The sequence below is a fragment of the Leucoraja erinacea genome, unplaced genomic scaffold (genome assembly GCF_028641065.1).
Source record: "Leucoraja erinacea ecotype New England unplaced genomic scaffold, Leri_hhj_1 Leri_326S, whole genome shotgun sequence".
NCBI classification, from domain to species: domain Eukaryota; kingdom Metazoa; phylum Chordata; class Chondrichthyes; order Rajiformes; family Rajidae; genus Leucoraja; species Leucoraja erinaceus.
In genome coordinates, this window is record NW_026576227.1 from 6,436 (window position 1) to 25,054 (window position 18,619).

The 18,619-nt window shown below is 48.0% G+C and overlaps 1 long non-coding RNA gene across 1 annotated transcript; it reads left to right on the forward strand.

Annotated features, from left to right (window-relative positions):
• The first annotated feature begins 4,867 nt into the window (after positions 1–4,867).
• Positions 4,868–7,878, forward strand: LOC129693521 (uncharacterized). The gene is made up of 2 exons (XR_008722891.1): positions 4,868–5,039; positions 7,617–7,878. It is a non-coding gene; the product is annotated as an uncharacterized LOC129693521 (long non-coding RNA).
• Positions 7,879–18,619: the final 10,741 nt, after the last annotated feature.

The following is an 18,619-nucleotide window of genomic DNA, read 5'->3' on the forward strand; positions in this document are numbered from 1 at the left end:
GCTGCTCTAGATGTCAGCTGATCTATATCGGTGAGACCAAGCATAGGCTTGGCGACCGTTTCGCCGAACACCTCCGCTCGGTCCGCATTAACGAACCTGACCTCCTGGTGGCTCAGCACTTCAACTCCCCCTCCCATTCCTTATCCGACCTCTCTGTCCTGGGCCTCCTCCATTGCCAGAGTAAGCACCACCGGAAACTGGATGAGCAGCACCTCATTAGTCTGAAGAAGGGTTTCGGCTCGAAACGTTGCCGATTTCCTCCGCACCCGCTGAGTTTCTGCTGCAATTTTGTCTACCTTCGATTTTCCAGCACCTGCTGTTCCTTCTTGAGCATATTGCCATTTGGTTTAGTTTAGAGATACAACGCGGAAACAGGACCGTCGGCTCACTGAGTCCGCACTGACCAACGATCCCCGCCCATTAACACTACTCTACATCCTCTGGGGGAAATTTACATTTATATCAAGCTAAATAACCTACAAAACGAAGATCTCGGAGAAAACGCACGCAGGCCATGGGGAGACGCACAAACTCGGTACAGACAATCAACCGCGGTCACGGTCGACCTCGGGTCTCTGGCACTCGGAGGAGTAGATGGTGCAAGACATTTGATAAGGTTCAGCGTGGTAGGCTGATTGCACGAGTTCGAGGGAGAGCTTGCCGAAATATACGGACTTCATAGACGGACTGAACTTGAATAAATATTCAATGGCATAGAATAGTCAATCGCTGGTTGGAAGTACACAACTCTGATAGTCGAATTACACATAGGCACACACAGACACACACACAGACACAGACACAGACACACACAGACACACACACACACACACACACACACACACACACACACACACACACACACACACACACACACACACACACACACACACACACACACACAGACACACACACACACACACACAGGCGCACACACGCACTTACACACACAGACACGCACACGCACACACAGACACAGACACACACACACACAGACACACACACACACACACACACACACACACACACACACACACACACACACACACACACACACACACACACACGCACGCGCGCGCGCATATTTCTAAGGGATGTAGAATAGAAGGCAGCGACTACATAGTTGCAATGGAGTTCTTAAACCAATGGTTCTAAAACCACTTCATCCACGAGTGGTGGGAGGGTGGTGTATAGCGGCAGAATCGCACTTCTCAGTAGTAACGATCTCCAGCATCTTGATGTTTGACCTAACGACTCTCAGTCAAGGGAGTTAGGAATGTTACATCATCCAGAATCTTGGGCATGGTGGAGAGCATTGGAGACATTAGCAGCTAATTTAATTTAATGATGAAATTTACATCTGACCCCCGACAAACGGTAAATCTCTACGCGTCCACAGAGACGTGAATAACATTCCCCCAGTCGCAGACCTATTTTTGGCAGGAATCTCTCTCTCCAGTTCATTGGAGATCATTCAAAATTAGAAGCAGTTACACTTCCTGAATTAAGCAGAAGTTATTTGAAATTGTTAATTTCACCACGTCATCTGAACGTATTGCGTAACCTTACAATACAATACAATACAATACAATTTATTTGTCACTTGAACCTCATAGAGGCTCAAGTGAAATGTTGTTTCTGCAGTCATACACACAAGAAAAAAAGACCCAAGACACAACACAATTTACACAGACATCCATCACAGCGCATGTCCACCTCGCTGTGATGGAAGGCAAAAAAACGTATCTCTCCCCTGCACTTCCCTCTCCCCCCGATGTCAGAGTCAAAGTCAGAGCCCCCGGCGGGCGATAACAATTGTCCCGCGGCCATTAACGCCACGCCGGGCGATGCAAGGCTACGCTCCGGGTCTTGCATCGCCCTCAACCTTGTAAGAGGCGCAGATAATTTTACTATAATTCGACCGCGCATGTTCTTCAAAGACTAGGTCTTCAAGCTGAAACATGGAGCAGATGGACTATTATGCAAACATTTATGCAGTTCACCCCAATGAACAGAATAGAGACGGTTGCCGGCCGGGAAAGCTGAAGACAGGTGGGCTCCTTGTTATTTTGTCTTTATTATGTACCAGTGATGGAGTAGGCATTCAGTTTCAAAGGGGAGATGGAGGTGGATTATTCTCTACTTTAATCTTACTTTAGCGGGTGCCATTATCGGTCCATTGGGTCCAGTGTGAAGAATGTGCAACACTTCTGGGTAGTTGAGGCCAGTTCATTGGCTATATTTAAGAGGGAGTTAGATGTGGCCCTTGTGGCTAAGGGGATCAGGGGGTATGGAGAGAAGGCAGGTACGGGATATTGAGTTGGATGATCAGCCATGATCATATTGAATGGCGGTGCAGGCTCGAAGGGCCGAATGGCCTACTCCTGCACCTAATTTCTATGTTTCTATGTTTCTATGTTTCTATGTTTTATTCCCTGTGGAGTTTAGATATCTATCCTGCTGTGGGTTCCGATATTGACCAGTCGGGTGTTGGACAGTTTACATATCCCGGTTCTAGCAAAACACAAAGCTTCTTTGCCCCGTGCTCCGGAGTAAACGAGGAAATACATTCCAATTTGTTTCTACTGATGTTTTCCTCACCTACTTTATGAGATGTCCTTCTCTTGCAATTTGCAGTCCGTGGCATGAAAATGGACCGTAGCCGACACAAAGTCTCCGCCCCGATCGTCTACTGTGTGCTGGGGCTCAACATCCTGTTATCGACTGCGGCTTCTCTGCGTTGCAGATATTTGGAGTAACTTGTGAAAAAAAATCTCTAAAATGTGAAGCTTGTTTTATTGTATAAATTATCAAAGCTGACGACGAGACGGGCACAAATGTGCATATAATTATTTGATTGGTAATAGTACGGCCAACCTTCGCGTTTCTGATATTAATTGAGGTGCAGGGGGCGGAGGCATGTGCTGTGAGCTGAACCACGTCAGGGAAAATGAGAATTAAGCTAATTGTGTCTGTTGGAAGATTTTCCACTTGAAGATGCTGTTAATTCTGGTTTTCCATGCCTGTTTCCGGTTTGAGCCGTGCTAAACACACAACCCGGATAAAAAAGCACGGAGCAAGGTACATTTTGAATTGAGTTGAGAGATGCGTAAAATTCTAAAGTGGGTCATGACTTTCATGTACTGATAACCCCCCCCCAACCTCTCCCTCCATTGATTCATGTTTCTTGCGATACACACCTAGTCTGTAAGAAGCCGGATGATAACGGTTCTAAGCAAGGAGATAAAGGAACTTGCCCGAGTATTAAAAAATCTTATTTCGAAAACATCAAAGAGTGCGCGTATTGCGCAATGTCCTTTAGTAACCGCACCGTCAAAATTAAACGCTGGCGCGCTCCTTGCTCTACACGTCAGACTGGGCGTTATCCCTGGAATGTCACAGCCTGGTTTTCTCATGGGATTTTCCCGTTAGAAAAGGAATGGTGAGTGTGAAATTCAATCTGACACGGACGGGTCCGTTTCTCACATTCAGATAAATCTCTTATTGGCCTCTATGCATTTCCAGACCCCAGTCCTGACTCCGCCTGGAACACATTTCTCGGCTGGCGGATTTGATCTCATCTAGTGGAATTTGCAACAAAGGGTGCATCAGTGTAGGTCAAACTCACAGCAATAGATATCCTGTAACCGCTTCACTGAAGAGTTTGAGTCGATTGGGGCGGGGAAGATGTGACATGTTGTATTGTATTGTATTGTATTGTATTGTATTGTATTGTATTGTATTGTATTCAAATGTATTGTAATTGTCTCAATTAGAGACAACGAAATGAATTTCCCTTTACAGTCAGTATCATAAAAATAAATAAATAATAAATATTAAAACATATAAAAAAAAAATAGAAATTTAAAAAAAAGCACAAACACAGAAAGTCCACGACACAACACAACACAGTGGCACCAAGGTGAGGAAGGCACCATTATACAGCCAGCCTCCCCTCCGATCTTCCCAGATGTTCATCCGTGGTCGGGGCCTTCCGAGCACCCGCAGTCGCCGCCCCGGGTGGCCCGATGTTCAGGCCCTCACGCCGGGCTGGTGGAACGCCGACGCCGATCCCGGACGGTGAACATCCTCCTCCTCAGCGGCCCGGACCTCCCGATCAGCCGCCTCCCGCAGCCGGAGTCCGCAGCTCCTGGTCCGCAGGCCGAGCCGGGCAGAGTCGCAGAACCCCATTCGTTCGTTTACATACCACAGGGATTACGTCTAGGCTTAGAAACATAGAAACATAGAAATTAGGTGCAGGAGTAGGCCATTCGGCCCTTCGAGCCTGCACCGCCATTCAATATGATCATGGCTGATCATCCAACTCAGTATCCCGTACCTGCCTTCTCTCCATACCCCCTGATCCCCTTTGCCACAAGGGCCACATCTAACTCCCTCTTAAATATAGCCAATGAACTGGCCTCAACTACCCTCTGTGGCAGAGAGTTCCAGAGATTCACCACTCTCTGTGTGAAAAAAGTTCATCTCATCTCGGTTTTAAAGGATTTCCCCTTTATCCTTAAACTGTGTCCCCTTGTCCTGGACTTCCCCAACATCTGGAGCAATCTTCCTGCATCTAGCCTGTCCAACCCCTTAAGAATTTTGTAAGTTTCTATAAGATCCCCTCTCAATCTTCTAAATTCTAGAGAGTATAAACCAAGTCTATCCAGTCTTTCTTCATAAGACAGTCCTGACATCCCAGGAATCAGTCTGGTGAACCGTCTCTGTACTCCCTCTATGGCAATAATGTCCTTCCTCAGATTTGGAGACCAAAACTGTACGCAATACTCCAGGTGTGGTCTCACCAAGACCCTGTACAACTGCAGTAGAACCTCCCTGCTCATATACTCAAATCATTTTGGAGAGAGACAGAGAGACTCACTGAGCGGAGACGCTGATGGCGGCGGCGATCAACATGGCGGTTGCTCTTTAAATCTCTGGTTGCTCCGGGCACCAACCGTCGCCGGGTCCCGCCCCCCGACCGCGCTGATTGGACGAGGAGGCGGCGACTGACGGCGGTCCCGGCCAATGGGCGGAGGGTGAGTGACATCCCGCCTCCCATAGGCTCTGATTGGATGGGGACTGAGTGATGGGCGGACGGATCATCCAACGGGCGGGCTGATGGGCGAGAGACGCGTTGACGGACGGAAGGACCGGCCAATGGGCGGGCGGGAGTTGGAGGTTGTCCCGCCCCCTGTCGTTGCTGGTTGGTTGGATGGAGACGGGAGAGGGGCGGACGGATCATCCAATGAGGGAGGGGGGAGGGTCTGAGGGTTGTCCCGACCGCGCTCATTGGAGGAGGATGGGAGACTGAGGGATGGAAGGGCCAATGGGCGGGGGAGTTGGTGACTGTCCCGCCTCTAGACGTGAGTGATTAGATGGAGATGGGCGGCTAGATCATCCAATGGGGGAAGGAGTTTGTGGTTGTCCCGCCTCCCACAGGCAGTGATTGGAGGAGGAAACGGCGACGGACATCGGTCTCGGCCAATGGGCGGAGGAGCTGGAGGTTGTCCCGCCTCCTGTCGCTGCTCATTGGAGGAGGAGGGAGAAGGACAGACGGCTCGGCCAATGGGCGGAGGGTTAGAGGGACATCTGGAGTGTTACAGTTTTGGACATCCTTGTGATTGAGGCACCAGGTTGATCCCTGGGATGGAGGGTCTGTCACATGTGGACAGATTGGACATAGAAACATAGACAACAGGTGCAGGAGGAGGCCATTCGGCCCTTCGAGCCTGCACCATTCGCCATTCAATATGATCAAGGCTGATCATCCAACTCAGTATCCCGTACCTGCCTTCTCTCCCTCCCCCCTGATCCCGTTAGCCACAAGGGCTACGTCTAACTCCCCCTTAAATATAGCCAATGAACTGGCCTCAAGCTACCCTCTGTGGCATTTTTTGACACCAAAAAAGTTTATCTCATCTCGGTTTTAAAGGATTATTTTATCCTTAAGCTGTGGTTTTCATGGACTCCCTAAAAAAATTTTGAATCTCTCCAACTGCATTTTGTAAGACCCTATTGATTTTCAATTCAACTGGACATTACAAAAAAAGCTGTGATCAACGATAATCAGTTGGGCCGCAGATTTCTAGCGGCCTAATAAAGAAAAAAACCAAGAAACTAGCCTCACCGTCGCAAAGATGGCCAGAGATACGAGCGGTGGAGGAGTGGACCGCTATCGCCGCTGCTGCTGCATGCGATTGGGGCTGCTAATTTACATTAATCTGCGGATGGAAGGAATTTAGGAGCCCGCAGCTCCCTGGAGGGAGAGGCAATTTTCGGGGCTCCTGCAAGGCCATCTCTCCCAGCCCGAGTTGCGGGGTAGAAGAGCTCCTGGAGCGGGGCCTGACTCACTGTGCCCCGCGCGGCTTGAAATGGTCTGCGGGATATGCGAGCCCAAAATGAACTGGGGCTCTCAATACTGCAGACCCCATACAGGGTCTATAATACCCTCGCAACTGCAATAGAAAGAGTCTCCGTCCTATACTTAACAATTTGCCATAAAAGCCCGGGGGCTGCGACAGGACTTTGGTGACTGCCTGCTGCACCTGGGGGGGGGGGGGGGGATTTGGAGACCACTACCATGGACCTATAAAAAAGTAATAATTTGGCCTTCCCCCACAGCTATGCGATGGATGTTTAGTTAATGTAATTATGCTGTGTCTGGGGTCTATTTGTGTGTAATGTAACCCTGCTCCTGCAAAATTCAATCGGCCACCATTTAGATAACCTCCAGGGGTTCCAAATGACATTAAATAGACTTTTGCTAAAGTGACAAGGCTGATCATCCACAATCAGTACCCCGTCCCTGCCTTCACCCCATATCCCCTGACTCCGCTATCTTTAAAAGCCCTATCTAGCTCTCTCTTGAAAGCATCCAGAGAACCCGCCTCCACCGCCCTCTGAGGCAGAGAATTCCACAGACTCTCAACTCTCAGAGAAAAAGTGTTTTCTCGTCTCCGTTCTAAATGGCCGACCCCTTATTCTTAAACTGTGTGTGTGTGTGTGTGGCCCCTGGTTCTGGACTCCCCCAACATCGGGAACATGTTTACTGCCTCTAGTGTGTCCAAGCCCTTAACAATCTTATATGTTCCAATAAGATTCCCTCTCATCCTTCTAAACTCCAGAGTGTACAAGCCCAGCCGCTCCATTCTCTCAGCATGACAGTCCCGCCATCCCGAGAATTAACCTTGTAAACCTACGCAGCACTCCCTCAATAGCAAGAATGTCCTTCCCCATATTAGGGGACCAAAACTGTACACAATACTCCTGGTGTGGTCTCACCAGGACTTTGTACAACTGCAGAAGGACCTCTTTGCTCCGATATTTGATTCCACTTGTTATAAAGGCCATCATGCCATTGGCTTTCTTCACTGCCTACTGTACCTGCATGCTTACTTTCATAGACTGATGAACAAGTAACCACAGATCCCGTTGTAGTTCCTCATTTCCCAACTTGATGCCATTTAGATAGTGCTGGAATAGGTGCAGGAGTATTAATTGCCTCATGGCAACATCCTGGTAAAAATCTTCTCAAGAGCATTTTCTTTCTACCTCTCTGTTATTTAATGCAGAATAAGAACATATTGACTGCATGATATTTTCTGTAATTTCAGATGTTGCAGCTCCTAGACTGTGGAACACCATCCCTGTTCCCATCAGAACTGCCCCCTCCATCGACTCTTTTAAGTCAAGACTAAAGACTTATCTATACTCCCAAGCCTTTCCTGACGTCCTCTGAGTGAGGGCTACATGTATATATGTATGTAGTTTGTTTTGTTGTGCTATTCTTATAACAAATGTAAAGCACTTTGGCCAACGAGAGTTGTTTTTTAAATGTGCTATATAAATAAATGTGACTTGACTTGACATCCTTAAGTTATACATCATTTGTAAATCTTGCTCAAAACTAATTTAATTTTGTGAAATACTTAATTCAGATAACCCCACCATTACAGACAGATCTCATTCCACTCTGTGGCTATTGGGAAGACCAGACCCATTTTATTGTTGAGAAACAACTCCATAGACACAAAAACATTAAGGAACATAGAAACATAGAAAATAGGTGCAGGAGTAGGCCATTCGGCCCTTTGAGCCTGCACCGCCATTCGATATGATCATGGCTGATCATCCAACTCAGTATCCCGTCCCTGCCTTCTCTCCATCCCTTTAGCCACAAGGGCCACATCTAACTCCCTCTTAAATATAGCCAATGAACTGGCCTCAACTACCTTCTGTGGCAGAAAATTCCACAGATTTACCACTCTCTGTGTAAAAATTGTTTTTGTATTACACTTGTATTACACCTTCCAGGACGATAGGAACTGGAATCTTCATATTGCTATTATTTTCCCAAATACTGCAGTTGTGAACAGTGTGATTAGATGAATGAATTACAGAGTGCAAGTGTAATACAAAATCAACTCAAACACAGCTTACGAGCCATTTAAAAAGAAATGATTTAAAAAACATTAAAAAAGAAAATTACCAGTCAAAATTTATAAACATTTTATTCTTTAACAAGAATTAACCGAATTATGAAGGAACAGAATTATGAACTAACCCTATATCACACACACAAACTGTTCCCCCGCAACGTTGATTACACTGCGAGTCAGGTCGGGTCCGGTTACTGAAATGGACAACAAAATGCCCAGGTTGCGCTCCATTGCTACTACACGTCAGCCCATTGCATTTGGCAGGAGTGGCCTATCTTGCTCCGCTATAGGATCTTTGGTAGGGACTACCTGAAATGAGTGAAGTCAATGTTCATACCGCTGGGTTGCAAACTGCCCAAGCGAAATATGAGGTGCTGCTCCTCCAATTTACGGTGGGCCTCACTCTGGCCATGGAGGAGGCCCAGGACAGAAAGGTAGGATTCAGAATGGGAGGGGGAGTTGAAGTGCTGAGCCACCGGGAGATCAGGTTGGTTAATGCGAACCAAGCGGAGGTGTTTGGTGTGTGTGCGTGAGCGTGTGTGTGAGAGAGAGAGAGCAAGAGAGAGAGGTGTGTGTGTGCGTGTGAGAGAGGGAGTGTGTGAGAGAGAGAGAATGCGGGAGAGTGAGATAGGGAGCGAGAGAGAGGAGAGGGGAGAGAGAGAGAGAGGAGAGGAGAGAGAGACGAGAGGGTGGCACGAGAGGGTGAAGTGGAGAGAATTTGTGTGCGAGTGGCGGGAGAGGTGGGGAGAGAGAGAGGAATGTATATGTGCAGCTTGAAGGGACATTGGTCAGGTAGCATTTGGAGTATTGCATACAGTTCTGGTCACTCCATTACAGGACTGATGTGGAGGCTTTGGGGAAGGTGCAGAGATGGTTAACCAGAATGGATTAAAAACAAGGAACTGCAGATGCTGGTTTACAAAAAAGGACACAGAATGATGGAGTAACTCAGCGGGACAGGCAGCATCTCTGGAGAGAAGGAATAGGTGATTGAAGAAATGACCCGAAACGTTACCCATTCCTTTCTCCATTTTGTGTCTACCTAAACAGCGCCTATCTATCCACGTGGCAGTGTGCCAGCAGGCTGGAGGAGCGGGCAAAGGCCTTGCCACAGAGTGGGCAGGTGAAGGGGACTGGCCTGTGTGGACTCGCCGGTGCTCCAGCAGGTGGTCAAGGCGGGTGATGCCCTTAAAGATGAGATAGCAGCACATTTGGAAAGTGGTGAAAACATTGGACAAAGTCAGCATGGATTTACGAAAGGTAAATCATGTCTGACGAATCTTATAGAATTTTTCGAGGATGTAACTAGTAGAGTGGATAAGGGAGAACCAGTGGATGTGTTATATCTGGACTTTCAGAAGGCTTTCGACAAGGTCCCACATAAGGTATTAATATACAAACTTAAAGCACACGGTATTGGGGGCTCAGTATTGATGCGGATAGAGAACTGGCTGGCAAACAGGAAGCAAAGAGTAGGAGTAAACGGGTCCTTTTCACAATGGCAGGCAGTGACTAGTGGGGTACCGCAAGGCTCAGTGCTGGGACCCCAGCTATTTACAATATATATTAATGATTTGGACGAGGGAATTGAATGCAACATCTCCAAGTTTGCGGATGACACTAAGCTGGGGGGCAGTGTTAACTGTGAGGATGATGCTGGGAAGTTGCAAGGTGACTTGGATAGGCTGGGTGAGTGGGCAAATGCATGGCAGATGCAGTATAATGTGAATAAATGTGAGGTTATTCACTTTGGTGGCAAAAACAGGAAAGCAGACTATTATCTAAATGGTGGCTGATTAGGAAAAAGGGAGATGCAACGAGACCTGGGTGTCATGGTACACCAGTCATACTCTCTAGAATTTAGGAGATTGAGAGGGGATCTTATAGAAACTTACAAAATTCTTAAGGGGTTGGACAGGCTAGATGCAGGAAGATTGTTCCCGATGTTAGCGAAGTCCAGGACAAGGGGTCACAGCTTAAGGATAAGGGGGAAATCCTTTAAAACCGAGATGAGAAGAATTTTTTTCACACAGAGAGTGGTGAATCTCTGGAACTCTCTGCCACAGAGGGTAGTTGAGGCCAGTTCATTGGCTATATTTAAGAGGGAGTTAGATGTGGCCCTTGTGGCTAAGGGGATCAGGGGGTATGGAGAGAAGGCAGGTACGGGATACTGAGTTGGATGATCAGCCATGATCATATTGAATGGCGGTGCAGGCTCGACGGGCCGAATGGCCTACTCCTGCACCTAATTTCTATGTTTCTATGTTTCATTGAAAGTAGGCATGCAGGTGCAGCAGGCAGTGAAGAAAGTGAATGGTATGTTAGCATTCATAGCAAAAGGATTTGAGTATAGGAGCAGGGAGGTTCTACTGCAGTTGTACCGGGTCTTGGTGAGACCACACCTGGAGTATTGCGTACAGTTTTGGTCTCCAAATCTGAGGAAGGACATTATTGCCATAGAGGGAGTACAGAGAAGGTTCACCAGACTGATTCCTGGGATGTCAGGACTTTCATATGAAGAAAGACTGGATGGACTCGGCTTGTACTCGCTAGAATTTAGGAGATTGAGGGGGGATCTTATAGAAACTCACAAAATTCTTAAGGCGTTGGACAGGCTAGATGCAGGAAGATTGTTCCCGATTTTGGGGAAGTCCAGGACAAGGGGTCACAGCTGAAGGATAGAGGGGGAAATCCTTTAAGACCGAGATGAGAAAAACATTTTTCACACAGAGAGTGGTGAATCTCTGGAACTCTCTGAAAGTAGTTGAGGCCAGTTCATTGGCTATATTTAAGAGGGAGTTAGATGTGGCCCTTGTGGCTAAAGGGATCAGAGGGTATGGAGAGAAGGCAGGTACGGGATACTGAGTTGAATAATCAGGCATGATCATATTGAATGGCGGTACAGGCTCGAAGGGCCGAATGGCCTACTCCTGCACCTATTTTCTATGTATCTATGTATCTATAGTGGACTTCAAATGCGGGTGGTTGGAGAAAGCATCCTACTTGCCTGCTAGATTTGCACTTACAAGATACAAGATACAAGATACAATTTATTTGTCATTTGGACCCCTTGAGGTCCAAACGAAATGACGTTTCTGCAGCCATACATTACAAACAAATAGACCCAAGACACAACATAATTTACATAAACATCCATCACTGCCAAAAAAACTTATCTCTCCACTGCACTCCCCCCCCGATGTCAGAGTCAATGTCAAAGCCCCCGGCTGGCGATGGCGATTGTCCCGCGGCCATTAAAGCCACGCCGGGTGGTGCAAGGTCGCACACCGGGTTCTTGATGTTAGAGCCCCCGGCGGGCGCTCGCAGGGTCCCGCGGCCATTCCAAGCCGCGCGGGGCGATGCTGTAAGGCCCCGCTCCAGGAGCTCTTTGACCCCGCAACTCGGGCGGGAGAAGTCGCTGAAAAGCGGTCTCCCACCAGGGACCCGCGGGCTCCCGGTGCCGCCGTCCGGCAGACCCGCAGTTGCAGCCTCCGAATCTCCGGAGGTCGGGCCGCAGCCGCAGCAGCGCTCCACCACCGCTCCACCCGCTCTGGACTCGGCCAGCTCCGCGACGGTGAGGTGAGTAGTCGGCACCAGAGCCCCCGGTCTTCCTGTTGGAGGCCGCTCCTCGTTGCAGCCCCAACGACTACGGAGACCCGACAAAGAAAAGGTCGGGTCTCCCGTGCAGGGAGAGATTTAAAAGTTACCCCCTCCCTCCCACCCCACCCCACCCCACCACACACATACCCCAACAAAAAATAACAAAAACTACATAAAAACATAGACAAAAAAATAATAAAAACGCAGACGGGCTGCAGAGGCCGCTGCTGACGAGAGTCGCGCCGCCTACTGTAACTGCAGGAAAAATGTTCCCGATGTTGGGGGAGTTCAGAACCAGTGATCACAGTTGAAGAATAAAGGGGGGGGGGGGGGTTGTTAGGACTGAGATGAGGACAAACGTTTGTCACACAGAGCGTTGTGAATCTGTGGAATTCTCTGCCACAGAAGGCAGTGCAGGCCAATTCACTGGATGTTTTCAAGAGAGAGTTACATTTAGTTCTTGGGGCTAAAGAAATCAAGGGATATGGGGGAAAAACAGGAAAGAGGTACAGATTTTAGATGAATAGCCATGATCATATTGAATGGCAGTGCTGGCTCGAAGGGCCGATGGCCTATTCCTGCACCTATTTTCTATGTTTCTATGCGTGAGCATATGGCAATAAAACTAGATCACTTGATTTTGAAGCATTCATGCATGGTGGAGGTATAATGTAGTCATAGAGTGATACAGTGTGAAAACAGGCCCTTCGGCGCAACTTGCCCACAACCCTCTTAAACACTCTTAAATGAATTTTCTGCCCTGCACTCTGCTTGAATTGTTGTGAGATTGAATTTGATGCCCTGCACTCTGCTTGAATTGTTGTGAGATTGAATTTGATGCCCTGCACTCTGCTTGAGGAGCCAACACATTGGATTTTCTGTAGTGCTCTTTGCTTGAAGTGCCGAGACAATTTGATTTGCAGCCTGGTACACTTCTTGAAGTGCAGTCACATTGGATTTGCTGCACTGCACACTGCTTGAAATGCCGTGAAATTGCATTTGCTGTCCTGCACGCTGCTTGATGTGGCGGGAGTTTGGATTTGCTGCCCTGCACTCTGCTTGAAGTGGCGGGAGTTTGGATTTGCTGTCTTGCACTCTGCTTGAGGTGTGGTGAGATTGGATTTGCTGCCATGCACTCTGCTTGAAGTGCCGTGACATTGGATTTGCTGCCCTGCATTCTGCTTGAAGTGCCGGGTCAATGGAATTGCTGCTCTGCACCCTGCATGATGTGCCGTGACATAGGATTTGCTGCCCTGCACTCTGCGTGAGGTGCTGTGGCATTGGATTTGTTGCCCTGCACTCTGCTTGAAGTACAATGAGAATGGATTTGCAGCCCTTTACACTGCTTGCAGTGCAGTTACATTGTATTTGCTGCCCTGCACTTTGCTTGATGTCCCGAGTAATTGGATTTGCTGTCCTGCATTCTACTTGAAATGCCGTGACATTGGATTTGCTGCCCCGCATTCTGCTTGAGGTGCCGTGATATTGAATTTGCTGCACTCTGCACTGCTCTGCTTGAAGTGCCGTGAAATTGGATTTGCTGCCTTACACTTTACTTGAAGTGCCTTGAGAATGGGTTAGCGGCCCTGCACTTTGCTTGAAGTGCTGTGAGTTTGGATTTGCCGCCTGCACTCTGCTTGAAGAGCCGATACATTGGATTTGCTGCCCTGCACTATGCTTGCCGTGCCGAGTCATTGGATTTACCTACCTGCACTCTGCTTGAAATGCCGTGATATTGGATTTGCTGCCCCGCACTCTGCTTGAGGTGCTGTGCAATTGAATTTGCTGCCCTGCACTCTTCATGTAGTGCCGTGTGATTGGATTTGCTGCCCTGCACTCTGCTTGAATTGTTGTGAGGTTGAATTTGGTGCCCTGCACTCTGCTTGAAGTGGCGGGAGTTTGGATTTGCTGCCCTGCACTCTTTCTGTAGTGCCGTGAGATTGGATTTGCTGCCCTGGACTCTGCTTGAATTATTGTGAGATTGAATTTGATGTCCTGCACTCTGCTTGAGGAGCCGACACATTGGATTTGCGGCAGTGCACTCTGCTTGAAGTGCCGTGGCAATGGATTTGCTGCTCTGCACCTTGCATGAAGTGCCGTGACATTGAATTTGATGCCCTATACTCTGCTTGAGGTGCCGTGAGATTGCTGATTTGCTGCCCTGCACTCTTGTTTAAGTGCGGAGACATTGGATTAGTTGCCTTGCACTCTGCTTGAAGTACTATGAGTTTGGATTTGCTGCCCTGCACTCTGCTTTAAGTGCCGTGAGATTGGATTTGATGCCCTGCACTCTGCATGAAGCGCCATGAGATTCGATTAGCTGCCCTGCACTCTGCTTGAAATGCCGTGACATTGGATTTGCTGCCCTGGACTCTGATTGAAGTGCCGTGAGATTGGATTTGCATCCCTTCTCTGCTTCAAGTGCCGTGATATTGAATTTGCTGCCCTGCACTCTGCTTGAATTGTTGTGAGATTGAATTTGACGCCCTGCACTCTGCTTGAGGTGCCGTGACGTTGGCTTTGCTGCCCTGCACTCTGCTTGAAGTGCCGTGAGATTGGATAAGGTGCCCTGCATTCTGCTGGAAACATAGAAACATAGAAAATAGGTGCAGGATTAGTCAATTTGGCCCTTCGAGCCTGCACCGCCATTCAATATGATCATGGCTTATCATCCAACTCAGTATCCTGTACTTGCCTTCTATCCATGCCTTCTGATCCCATTAACCACAAGGGCCACATCTAACTCCCTCTTAAATATAGCCAATGAACTGGCCTCAACTACATTCTGTAGCAGAGAATTCCAGAGATTCACCACTCTCCAATGTATCGGCTCCTCAAACAGAGTGCAGGGCATGAATTCCAATCTCACTGCACTTCAAGCAGAATGTAGGGTAGCACATCCAATTTTATGGCACTTCATGAATAATGCTTGGCAGCAAATCCAATCTCACGGCACTTCCTGCTGAGTGCAGGGCAACAAATCCCATCTCAAGGTACTACAAGCAGAGTTCAGGGCAGCAAATCCAAACTCACGGCACTTCAAGCAGAGTGCATGGCAGCAAATGAAATCTCACGGCACATCAAGCATAGTGCAGGGCAACAAATACCACCCCAGTGTGTCCCTCCATCAGCAACCCCCTAGTGCGTCACTGCGTCGGTACCAGCACATTGTGTCACTCCATCAATACCACCACAATGCGTGACTCCATCAGTACCACAACAGTTTCTCACTCCATCACGACCTACACAGTGTGCCCCTCCATCAGCACCACCATGTCATGTCACTGCACCAGTCCTGCCCCATTTTTATCCCTCTACCAGTACTATCACAGTGTGTGCCACTCCATCAATAGACGGAGAGACGGCAGCCCAGAGAGGGGGATTAGCGAGGGTAGGGGAGCGAGTAACAGTTTAGAGAGCGTTGCAGCAGTAAAGATGGAGGGAGGGAGAAAGAGAGGTTGGTGAGGTGCTGCAACATTCGCCGTTTTGTTTCGGTTTAGGAAAATTCGGAGGCGGCAACGTTTCTTTCTCTGAGTGTCTTTGTGAGTCTAGGGGTTGTTCGGCCTCAGAGGTGATGAAAGCAGAGATTGTTTTTGTCCGATGGTATAGTCAGATCTATGACAGGCAAGCAGGGAGTGAGTGGTTGCCGGGGTCGGTGGGAGTGTGAGGTTGAGGTTACAGTCAGTGAAGCCGCGATCATATCGAGTGGTGAATCAGAGTGAAGGGGCCATTTTAATCTGAGATGATCTGTTGAACTAATTCCTCAACCTGTGCACAAACGTCGCCCAGTCCAGTCCACCTTCAAACTGTGCTCAAGATGCCCTGAAAAGGTCCGTGGAATTTGGGATTGCCTTGCTGAGTGAAACGGATTGAAGGAAATCTGACAAACTACATGAGGTGGTGATTTGGATCTGATGGAGTTTGAAACAATATTCCCTTCGCTGGAACAATGCCGCCCGCTGCTCCCAATTTCCATCACTCAGTATCGCCACAAATCCCAGTCTTTGGAGTTTGTCAATCAATTCCAATCAGTTGGTAAGGATGCCATCGAGAGCATCCTTACCAACTGCATCACAGTATGGTATGGCAACTGCTCTGTCTCCGACCGGAAGGCATTGCAGAGGGTGGTGAAAATTGCCCAACGCATCACCGGTTCCACGCTCCCCTCCATTGAGTCTGTCCAAAGGAAGCGCTGTCTGCGGAGGGCGCTCAGCATCGCCAAGGACTGCTCTCACCACAACCATTGACTGTTTACCCTCCTACCATCCGGGAGGCGCTACAGGTCTCTCCGTTGCCGAACCAGCAGGTCGAGGAACAGCTTCTTTCCGGCGGCTGTCACTCTACTAAAAACGTACCTCGGTGACTGCCAATCAAACACTTACCCATTTGCTATGTCGTCTTCAATGGAGATGCCCTTCATGAACATGTTCGTTGTCTCTGTACAATTGTATCACTCAGTATCGCCACAAATCCCAGTCTTTGGAGTTTGTCAATCAATTCCCTGAATAAATTACAGCCTGTCTCAGCAGGGATTTCAATTGGCTGATGTCATTTGTTTGCGAATCATTTCAACTATTCTCCACTAAGGAGGACACAAAAATCTTCCTGATATAGTAGCGGTCAGAGGACCTGGGGTGCCGGAGGAACTGAACAAAATCCACATTAGGCAGGATATGGTATTGGGTAAACTGATGGGACTGAAGGGTGATAAATCCCCAGGACCTGGTGCTCTGCATCCCAGGGTACTTAAGGAAGTGGTTCTAGAAATCTTAGATGCATTGGTAATAATTTTCCAATGATCTATAGACTCAGGATCAGTTCCTGTGGTTTGGAGGGTAGCAAATGTTATCCCACTTTTTAAGAAAGGCCCGAGAGAGAAAGCGGGGAATTATAGACCAGTTAGCCTGTCTTGGGTGGTGGGGAAGATGCTGGAGTCAATTAAAAAAAAGATGAAATAGCCGCACATTTGGATAGCAGTAACAGGATCGGTCCGAGTCAGCATATATTGACGAAGGGGAAATCATGTTTGATTAATCTTCTGGAATTTTTTGAGGATATAGCTAGGAAAATTGACAAGGAAGAGTTAGTGGATGTAGTGTACCTGGACTTTCAGAAAGCATTTGACATGTTCCCACATATGAGATCAGTGGGCAAAGGCAGGGCACATGGTGTTCGTGTTAGAGTGCTGACATGGATAGAAAATTGGTTGGCAGACAGGAAACAAAGAGTAGGGATTAACGGGTCCCTTTCAGAATGGCAGGCAGTGACTAGTGTGGTACCGCAATGCTCGGTGCTGGGACCGCAGCTATTTACAATATACATCAATTATTTGAATGAAGGGATTCAAAGTAACATTAGCAAATTTGCGGATGATACAATGCTGGGTGCCAGTGTGAACTGTGAGGAGGATGCTATAGGAATGCAGGGTGACTTGGGCAGGTTGGGGGAGTGGGCAGCTGCATGGCAGATGAAGTTTAATGTGGATAAATGTGAGGTTATCCACTTTGGTTGCAAAAAGTTTGGAAGGCAGATTACTATCTAAATGGCGTCACGTTGGGAAAAGGGGAAGTACAACGGGATTTGTGGGGTCCTTATTCACCAATCTATGAAAGTAAGCATGCGGGTACAGCAGGCAGTGAAGAAAGCGAATGGCATGTTGGCCTTTATAACACGAGGAGTCGAGCATAGGAGCAAAGAGGTCCTTCTGCAGTTGTACAGAACCCTTGTGAGACCACACCTGGAGTATTGTGTCCAGTTTTGGTCCCCTAAAATGAGTTAGGACATTCTTGCCATTGAGAGAGTGCAGCGTAGCTTTACAAGGTTAATTCCCGGGATGGCGGGACTGTCATATGCTGAGAGAATGGAGCGGCTGGGCTTGTACACTCTGGAGTTTAGAAGGATGAGTGGGCATCTTATAGACATATATGTCACACTCACAGCCACCCTCTATCCCACACACACACACACACACACACACACACACACACACACACACACACACACACACACACACACACACACAACAACATTTATATTCCAATATCTATTTATCTATCTATCTATCTATCTATCTATCTATCTATCTATCTATCTATCTATCTATCTATCTATCTATCTATCTATCTATCTATCTATCTATCTATCTATCTATCTATCTATCTATCTATCTATCTATCTATCTATTAATATATAAAACTCAAATCCATCCGTCCGCCTGCAGTACGGATCCCTTCCTGCCTTTTGATTCGTTGACGGCTGCTCCTTCCTATCAGCTTCCAACACACTTCGAAACAAAGTTGCAAGACAGGAACACTGAACTTTTCACTGCTGCAGCAGGCAGGGGAGGTGCAATTGAGGGAGGCAGGGGAGTGCTGGAAACTTACATTTGGCAACGGCTTCAGTTCCATTGGAGGAGACGGGTGCATGGTGGAATATTGGGTTGGGGGAATCACACCATTGGGGGAGCAAACCCAACGGGTCCCCCAATGGTGTGATTCCCCCAACGGGTCTGCACTTGGTCTAGTATACTTTTAAAACTCTCGCCCCATCCGACCGCCTGCCGTACGGATCCCTTTCTG